Below are 9,587 nucleotides of genomic sequence, written 5' to 3'. Positions count from 1 at the left end.
GAGTGGAAAAAAAAAGAAAATTCATTAGTATCAATTACAATGAACCAACTACCAGTTCCTGAAAATTTATTATAATTATTTTTTTGTTCATGTAAAACTTAGCTTTAACAAAAAATTTATAATTATTCAAAACATTAAAATTTGTAATTGGTAATTACTACTTAGCATAAGTTGATAATAAATCATTTTCTATACGAACCACATGTATATTTGTCTTATTAACCGTTTCTTTTGTTTATTTTAATTTTTGGAGATTTTATTTTCAAATTACTTGTAAAAAAGTTTCATTCTTTAACAAATTCTTTATAAACTGCTCTAAAAACTATAGCAAACACTATTCTCTTAAAAGAAATATTTAAAAACTCCGATAATTGTATTTTATGCTGAGATTTCTAAAAATTATAATTTTTTCATCATCATCATCATCATTTTAAGGTCATCATTCTTAAGACTGGTTGGACAAGCATCTCCACTGCTTCCTAATATCCTGAGCTAATCTTCACATTTCCCTAAGACTACTTCTACTCCTCTTAAATCCCGTTTTACCTCTAATATGTCTCTGAACAGACCTTTATGGCTAAGAAAGTGTCATATCAACCTATCTCGCCTACTTTTATTGACTTCCATAGAGTCCTCTGTTCTCCTATTCATTCTAATACCTCTTTTAAATTCTAACCTTCTCTATCCACGGTATCCTCATCATTCGCTAATTTAACCGTTCGCGAGCATAGAAGTGACTTCTTTTTATTGAAGGCGACTCGACCCTGCGCTATCATCTGCTTTATATCCCTNGATAGTTGTATTTTATGCTGAGATTTCTAAAAATTATAATTTTTTCATCATCATCATCAACATTTTAAGGTCATCATTCTTAATACTGGTTGGACAAGCATTTTCACTGCTTCCTATCCTGAGCTAACCTTCACATTTCCCTAAGACTACTTCTACTCCTCTTAAATCCCGTTTTTACCTCTAATATGTCTCTGAACAGACCTTTATGGCTAAGAAAGTGTCATATCAACCTATCTCGCCTACTTTTATTGACTTCCATAAAGTCCTCTATTCTCCTATTCATTCTAATACCTCTTCATTTCTAACCTTCCTCATCATTCGCCGGTAACACGACATCTCTTTTCCGCCGCGCCCACTGTCTATGTTTCGCACCCGCACAGTGCCGCGCTCCAAACATACACCTTTAACAATCTTCGAATTTCTAAATTAACCGTTCGCGAGCACAGAAGTGACTTCTTTTTATTGAAGGCGACTCGACCCTGCGCTATCATCTGCTTTATATCCCTACTACTCTTTCTGTCCTGACTTATCTGACTTCCTAGGTATCTAAAATCAGTCACTTCTTCTAATTTTTCGTTTCCTATCTTTATATTCTCTTTTTCCCTACTTTTTCTTCCCTTGCATACCAGTATTTTAGTTTTACTCTTATTGATTTTCATACAGTACTGATCTGTCAGTATCGCTTGCATTTTATTTAAATCTATCTCTAATTTTTGCGTACGTTGTACTCGGGATCATAATGTGGTGGTTTCCCGTTTCCTTCCACATTGCAGTATTGAGTAGAAATATTGACAATTTTATCATGGCGCTTCTCCATACCATAATCTATCATAATCCTCAAAATTCCATATTTTAATTAGACTTTTTGATGGTAAACTGATTTCCGAATATCATATTAACAGATGAGATAGTCACACCGATTTCCATCACATATACACGCTAGATCTTTCGTTTATTAGCGTATTATTATTTAATTATTTCATTTAATTGTTTTATCGTATTCACTTATCACCATTCTCTTCTTCCCAAATAAAAAGAGACGTTTGTTGTGAAAATTTCAAACCACTTTTCGGTTTTCTAAAACCGAAGATTTTATGTAGGTATCTCTTGTTACAATATTGACTTGTCTTTTCGTCTTAAAAGGTTTTATACTGAAAGGACTTGGCCGGAAGCATCTGAAGAATCGCGCAGAATTTATTATAAACTCTCTGGTCAAGAATGTTTCACATATATTTTGTGGAAATGTCCGCGAAAATATAATATCTTTGTCTGTCTTATAAATCAAGAGGAAAGCAATACATTAAAAGTTGCCGCTTTTTGCATTACGATCCCACGCTGTATATATGTATTTGTGTGTAGGGGGTGTAAGTATGTGTGTGTGTGCGTTGGAAAAGCCAAGGGCCGACCATCCAACTCCACGTTATTTATTAAGGTCTGAGGTTCACGAAAAGCGCCCTTGAAATGGGTATAAAAAGGCTTAGACAACTTTTCAGGAAAACACGGGACTACACGACCCATTTAATTCGTACTTCTCCAATACATTAAAATATCCATCGTTTTACGTTGCTGCAACTAATATTTTATATCAAAATGGTCTGTATAACAATTCTAGACGGTCAGTGTACATAAATACAGACCGAGGGATTCTCACCTTTAGATTTACATAATTGATGCTGACCCTTCGTATTTAACTGATAAAAAGGGGTTAAAATACTGGATAGTAATATAAAAGAAATTTTTGTCATTATTTGAATTTCTAGAGTTTTGTAAATTATTGAAAAGTCATTTTAAGTTTTCTTAAGTATTTGAAAAAAGAGTTATAGGGATTGGTATGTTAAAAAAGTTCCATCTCTTGATCATTGTAGGAAGTCAGAAGTCAACCCCACCCCCTTCCACTCATATATAATGACTCTCGAACATTCCACTACGTTCTGGACTCTTCTTTTTAGTACATTTTAGACCATTGCTTAGCATTGGGGAGAACGCCGGTTCGATTTCGGGTCCGTCTGCCATGGTCCAAGTTTTTCTGTGGTTTCCTTGGATCACNTGGCTCTCAAGAACCCTCATATTTAATAGCACTTTGTATTTTTATCATTTTTAGTTGCCGAACTAACATATTTAACAATAAAAACCAAAAGACGCAATTGTTCCTTACTAGTACTTGATTTTGGACATATTCAATAGCCTAAAACTGTGCTTTATTTCCTCAAGCATTAAGCTGTCACACCTACATCGAAAAGTGCTTAATAAATCAATAAGTCAAAATATTGCTGGTGTAAGTAGTAAGCATTCGTTGCGTTGTAAACAAAATTATCATTAAAGTCATTGTAATTTTCTGGTTGTCACCAAATTGCTTTTCAATGTAGAATTCTACATACATGCTACATTTATACATGGTGCATTCCCTTTTCACTTTTAGCACTTTTTGACACAGGAATGGGGCGAAATTTTCCATTTATTTTAATGATAATTTTGTTTGATCTTTACGTACTTTTTGATGTAAGTGTGACAGCATGATGCTCCAGGGAAGAAAACATAACTTAAAAGCATATCGGATGGAATTACGCATGTTGACAATAGTTCTTCCCGAAGAACTAAAAGGCACCAATAATGAAACAAAATGGTTTACTATGAAATTTTAGCGTTAGTGTGCTACCTCAGCCTTCACCAACAATCAACAGTAATTTTTGTATAGCGAATGGAAATTAGCATTAAAAAGGCAGTGCATTCTCATGTGAATCGCCTTGTTAATTAGCCGCTTTTGAAACTAACCACCGCTTTCATAAACGCTTGAGCGAAATTGAAGGTAGCGATATATTCGTACTTTGATTTTAATCTCACAAATGCTACAATTTGAAAGCAAAATATCGATTAGTTTTACCGTATTTTAAACATGAAATTTAGGAAAATCTACTGTATTTGTTGATGTAGATTTCCGTGTTGGTAACATTGTATATGTGAACTATCAATCTCAATCACGATATGTTTCGTTACAATCAGCATCATCATCATCATAAGGTCTTCAGTCCTAAGACTGCTGGGACACGTACCTCCACTCTTTCCTATACTGAGCTAAACTTCGCATTTCCCTAAAACTAGAACAAACCACATTCTTAACTATTTGCGAACAGTAATCTAACCTAGGTCTACCTCTACCCCTTCTACCTTCTATTGAATTCCATAGTCCTTTGTTCTCCTATTCTTTCTAATACCTTTTCATTTCTAACCTTTTCTATACACGTTATCCTCAGCATTCGCCTATAACACCACATTTCGAAGGTTTCTAATTTTGTCTTGTCCATGTTTCGCATCCGTACAACGCCGCGCTCCAAACATACACCTTTAACAACCTTTTTCGAATTTCTAAATTAACCGTTCGCGAGCATAAAAGTGACTTCTTTTTATTGAAGGCAACTCGACCCTGCGCTATCCTTTGCTTTATATCCCTACTACTGCTTCCATCCTGACATCTGACTAGATATCTAAAATCAGCCACTTCTTCTAATCTTTCGCCCTCTATATTCGTTCTTTCCCTACGTTTTCTTCCCTTGCATACCAGTATTTTAGTTTTACTTTTATTTATTTTCATACAGTACTGGTCTGTCAGTACCGCTGCCGTCTAAGTCCTTCTTGCTCGATATTGTCCATTAATAATTATAAACATTTCTAATATGTTTTTGGTTAACTCTACCTAAGTAATGCGTATTGTTTATCTCTATGTTCAATACTTTCAATTTTGCCTGGGTGATTTTGAAGTCAGTGCTAATTTCTAATGCTGCCAAATAAACGTTCAGTGGAATTATTACATACTGCATATGGTATTCGGATGACTGACTGAAGGGAATTGCAATGTATAACCGTAGGGTAAGAATTTTTTTTTTTAATTTTATCACAACGTTAATTGTGATAAGAACCAGTGAACGAGTGCCCGTCTTATCATTCACTTGTATCTACATACCTAAACCTGGGCCTTTATTAGATAAGAAACAATTTTAGAATTTAACGTATTTATGTGCGTGGGTTAGATAAGTACGTATTGAAAAGTAAAATGAATGAATGAATAAGTCATAAAATAAAAGTGTAAAACGAAACAAGAATGACAATTTGTTACGTAATATTTTATTGGCGAAATAATCGGAAATATCGTCATAGTTAATTGCGTTTATTGTATCTGCTTTTGTCAGTAGAGGAGCGAAATGATTAAAGTTTTTTTTTGAGATAATGAAGACCTCTTATAATTCTTCACTCTCTTTAAACAAGAAAGGATCTTTTCTCAATAACATTTTATGACCCAAGTGGCAAAGCTATATACATGTTTGGGTAAAAGTTAGCTACGCCGGGATTCGTTTCAGCAAGTAGATATCCACACAAGTGAACCTTGTTGGAGCATACGTAATCCTAAAATGTAGCATCGTACTACAGATGGCGTTTACCGCGCGTGGTGTTTCCGCAAATATTTTGTTTCTCAAAAATATAGAGAGATAGTAATGATAATGGTGTTGTTCTTGTTCTTGTTGGAGCAAGCGTGACAGTCAAAATGAACCAATCCGACCCCTACATCATTGAGAAAAAGTTTTGGGCTTTATGTCTGCAACTCTAAAATCTACCGCTCTTAGACTCCTGCCTCCCCTAGACTACGACCTCCTACAGGACCTATCAGTAATTCCAGCACTATTCACCGTTTTATTTCTGCTTAAACGTAATACAGGTAGATACGATATTTTCACAACTGTACTCGAAAGTACCACAATTTGCAGGTTGACTGGAAACAAAACAAAAAACAATTTTGGATTTATGAGTACTCAGAACTTCCGAAGTAAATTCTCATCTGTCACTTTCGATTGAAAGTTGTGATATAGTAATAGTAGATAACGATGAGTGAGCCATAAAATTTACATAAATTTAGCTCGTCTAGCGATTTAATTAACCTTTACATAGATATGTTTAAATATTTACATAAGTAGTGAAGGAATTTTGGCTTTTCTTCAGTGAGAACAATACATATATTATTTTATTTTGTGAATAATTTCCATTTGCTCTGATGTTTTGATAAAAATACAGATTAGTGTCATGGTGGGCATCTTTTTAATAGTTCAATTGCATTTCATATTTATATCTAGTCGTTTACCTCATAAATCAAGAAAAAGTAAATTAAGATTAAAATGCACAGTGCTTACCTCGTTTACCGTCAACACTCGGAAAGATTGTTGTTGCCAGTCAACGTGTACATTAGAATCTAATTGAAAAGTCTTTTTTTAGATCGCAGTTTGGCTGATGCTTCATTGGCGACACGTCCCAGCAACATAAACAACAGATTTTTTAAAATCACATTTAGATGTAGGCATGCTACGTAAAATAAAAAAATTAACAAATAAAACACTTATGCAGAAAAACTTATTGGGATTGTATTTTGTATCGGATAGAGCGCGATATATTTGAATGTTTTAAGGGAAAGCCCGCGTGTCGATTACAACGCGACCGAGTTGACTGCGGATCCGTCGCGACGCGCGACGACGCCTCACCAATTCTCTCGACATACATATGTGTTGCGTGGTGTACCAATATTAACAGTGGTACAATGAAACATCTGAACTTACTGTGCGTTCGTCACGTCGTATATTTTAATGCGTTTGTAGGTGGGACATCCCGTAAATAAAATACATACAAACTATAAACGTTTACTATCTATGTAACTTGTTGTTTGAATAATCTGAGGAAATGAAAAAAATTGTACGGTAGGTTTTAAGTGCCTTTTACGGTTTACTAGAGAATTAAAATACCGATAACTTTTACTTTTCTGTTGTTTTAAGTAAATATCTATATAGAAATGCTTGGTTGAATTAAAGTACATAGTTAAATATTCAACTTGACAGGTTGACAAAGTGTTCTAAATAATGTGTTATTATGTCATATGTCGTTAATTGCACCTACGATTAAATTATTTAAACCGCCAAATTTTATGACTGTAGGTATGCTATTTATTTTAGAAATCGAAAACCCTTAAAATTGCAGTGTATATCCAGTTGCATAAATATCAAATGCAATGTTAACCATGGTCTAAACCGCTAGGATTTGATGGCGAATCTTTACGTATCGACGTGCCATTTTTATAAAGAAAAGTTTAATCAGGTCAAAGACGTGTCCTCAAATAATTTTTTCTCTGCGATTATTGCGAAAATAATAATAATAAATAATATCAACTCAAAATTCTTTATTTACTACAAAGAAATAGGAACATGTTGAAATGTTTAAATTACACGTGTTATTTAAATTAAAGTAAAATTAGTGACTTTTGTTGTTGCAGATTAGATGACAAATAACTTGTTGGGGTTGTAAGATGTTACTTTTAGCAGAATGCTTGCTGAACTAGAGTCATCGGTCAAACGGTTTCTGAAAATTCTTTGATTAAAGAATCAATCACAGAAACAAATTCTTCAGTAACTTCGTCTTCGTCTAATTTTTCTCATGTATTTCCAAATTGTTGTTATATTGTTTCAAATTTAGAAAATACTTGTAGGTTCTTGTGATGATGTCGTTCCTGAAAACAGGCATTTTGGCCTCAAAAACGCGAATGACATCTATCATGACGATAATTGTTTTATTTATGCCTTAAAGTTTCACGTTTAAATTATTTGACAGACGTGCCCAAAATGTTGTGTCGCGTGCCATTGGTTCGCCATCCCTCACTGGGGCATGTAAATGTCCGCGCAGTAGCAAATACAAGCAAAGCATATTAGCTGATCGTGATTTTAATGCTGAAAAACAGAAACTTGTGTAATGGGGACAAGTAAACCCGTATGCCGCATCTATATGTAAAAATATAAGAAAAACTTTGTGCCGAGAGAGAAAATTTACACTGACGTGTACGGGCTAATAAACAACGAATCTGCGCGAGATCCACGTTATTTCTTTCTTTTTAAAAACGAATGCACGAGTTTTAGAAAAGTTTATTTTTTGAGGAACAAAACCGAAGTGTTAGAAAGAGTCCAAGACTATAAAAAGTTTGTGCCAACTCAAACGGGAAATTAAATTAAATTTTTGCGATCTGATAACGGACGAAAATAGGCACACCTATGAAGAATTTCGTAAACATAGAACCGATAGAGATATTATTCACGAATTTTGGTCGTCTTATATTCGTGAGCAGAGTGGTTGCAATGAACGTGAAATGCGAATAATCCTTGCGATGCTCATTAACGGAAAAGTTGACTCACAGCTTTGACCTAAGCCTATCAATGCTACGTGTTATTTATTCAACCAAAAAGAAAAAACAACTCCTTTTGAAAAATTTTTCGGTCACAAACCAGAAATTAATCATCTACACGTATTAGGTTCGTACTAAAATACGCCCAAGAGAAGCTTGAACCCAAAAGCAAAAAGCTCACCTTTGCAGGTTATGAAGTACTAAGTATAATAAAGATGGCGGAAGACGAAGGCGCGAAAGAATGTAAGAAACGTTTAAAAGAATTTGATGGTGATATTGTTATTGGATGTGAAGGAAAATGCAAAGATTGGTATCATGTAAAAAGTGCAAATATAACGTTAAAACAGTATAATGTTATAAAAGACTGTAAAGGGGTAAAATGGTACTGTGAAAAATGCTACCCAAGAAGTGAGGTTATTACAGACAATAGTGTTATAACAAAAATTATAAATGAGATTAAAAAAACACAAGAGGAAATTAAGAAACTCCAAGACGATAAACAAGAGAGAACCTTGATGAGCATCAATCAGAGTAATAGTTATGCAAACGTTGCAAAGCTGAACACAACTTAACAACAATTGTTGAAGCAAAGAATAGAGTGAACAACCCCAAAGAAATAGAAGAAAAAATCAAACAAGCGGTAAAACCTGAAGAAATAAAGATTGGAGTGAGTAAATTAAGAAATATTAGTAAAGGGCGACTTGCAGTAATTTGTGACAATGAAGAAGATAGAACTAAGCTAAAACAAGAATTGGAAACAAAAATGTCAAGTGATGTCAACATTTATGAAACCAGAGGAAGAAGTCCACAGATAAAGTTATTATTATTATATATTTGAACACCAATCACACAGTGTATGACCGAGGTTGCAATGTTTACCAGAGAAAAATAGAAGAATGTAAAAGAAGAACTAAGTACATAACAATACGATAACAATCACAGCTTAAGAATGGGAAAATATATGTACAAAATGCCCAAAGTATTCTTGCCAACTTTGATGAAATTTCAAATTTTATAGTAAATACAAAACCGTTGTGCATGTGTTTAACCGAAACCCACTTAACAGAAGAAATAGATGATACAGCAATATCAATCGACAATTACAATATACACAGAGTTGATTCAACAAGTCGGGCAACAGGAGGAGTACCCATCTACACCAGAAGTGATATAAGGACCTGTGTAATTGAAAGTTATACACAAATCAAAATCCAAACTGTTGGTTTCTAGTGGTTAGTGTAGAAATTAACAAAAGGTGAATCAAGAAACTATAAACTGGGATAAAGAATCATGCAGAATCTACGTAGGCAGTAATGTAGAAAGCAACCTGACGAGGATGTTGGTTATCATCAATAAGTTGTCGATGCTTGCAGCCCTTGATCTACAAACTGGTGATAAAGATGGGGATAAACAGCAACATATCGGCGAAATTCAATAAGCTGAACAGCAAATCAATGACTCTCTATGTAGATGACACCTTGGTAATCTCCAAAAGTCATGATGCAATTGACCGTGTATTGAATTATTTAAAAACTAATTCTAATATACGATTAAAACCAGCCAATCAAACCACATAGAAAACATTCTAAAA

At 34.1% G+C, this 9,587-nt stretch overlaps 1 protein-coding gene across 3 annotated transcripts in view; it reads right to left on the bottom strand.

Annotated features, from left to right (window-relative positions):
- Positions 1–6,369, bottom strand: part of LOC108735748 — a 169,201-nt gene extending 162,832 nt beyond the window's left edge. For 2 of the 3 annotated variants that reach the window (XR_003232063.1, XM_018467880.2), the window contains exon 1: positions 5,970–6,369. The gene's annotated coding sequence lies outside the window, so the exon portion shown is untranslated. The remainder of the gene's footprint in view (positions 1–5,969) is intronic. The other variant, XM_018467879.2, reaches the window with a different exon arrangement.
- Between the last annotated feature and the right edge of the window lie 3,218 nt (positions 6,370–9,587).

Source organism: Agrilus planipennis, unplaced genomic scaffold, assembly GCF_000699045.2.
Source record: "Agrilus planipennis isolate EAB-ADULT unplaced genomic scaffold, Apla_2.0 scaffold32, whole genome shotgun sequence".
Classification (NCBI taxonomy): Eukaryota; Metazoa; Arthropoda; class Insecta; order Coleoptera; family Buprestidae; genus Agrilus; species Agrilus planipennis.
The sequence above is the reverse complement of the archived record's forward strand: the minus strand, read 5'-3'. Positions and strand labels throughout refer to the sequence as shown.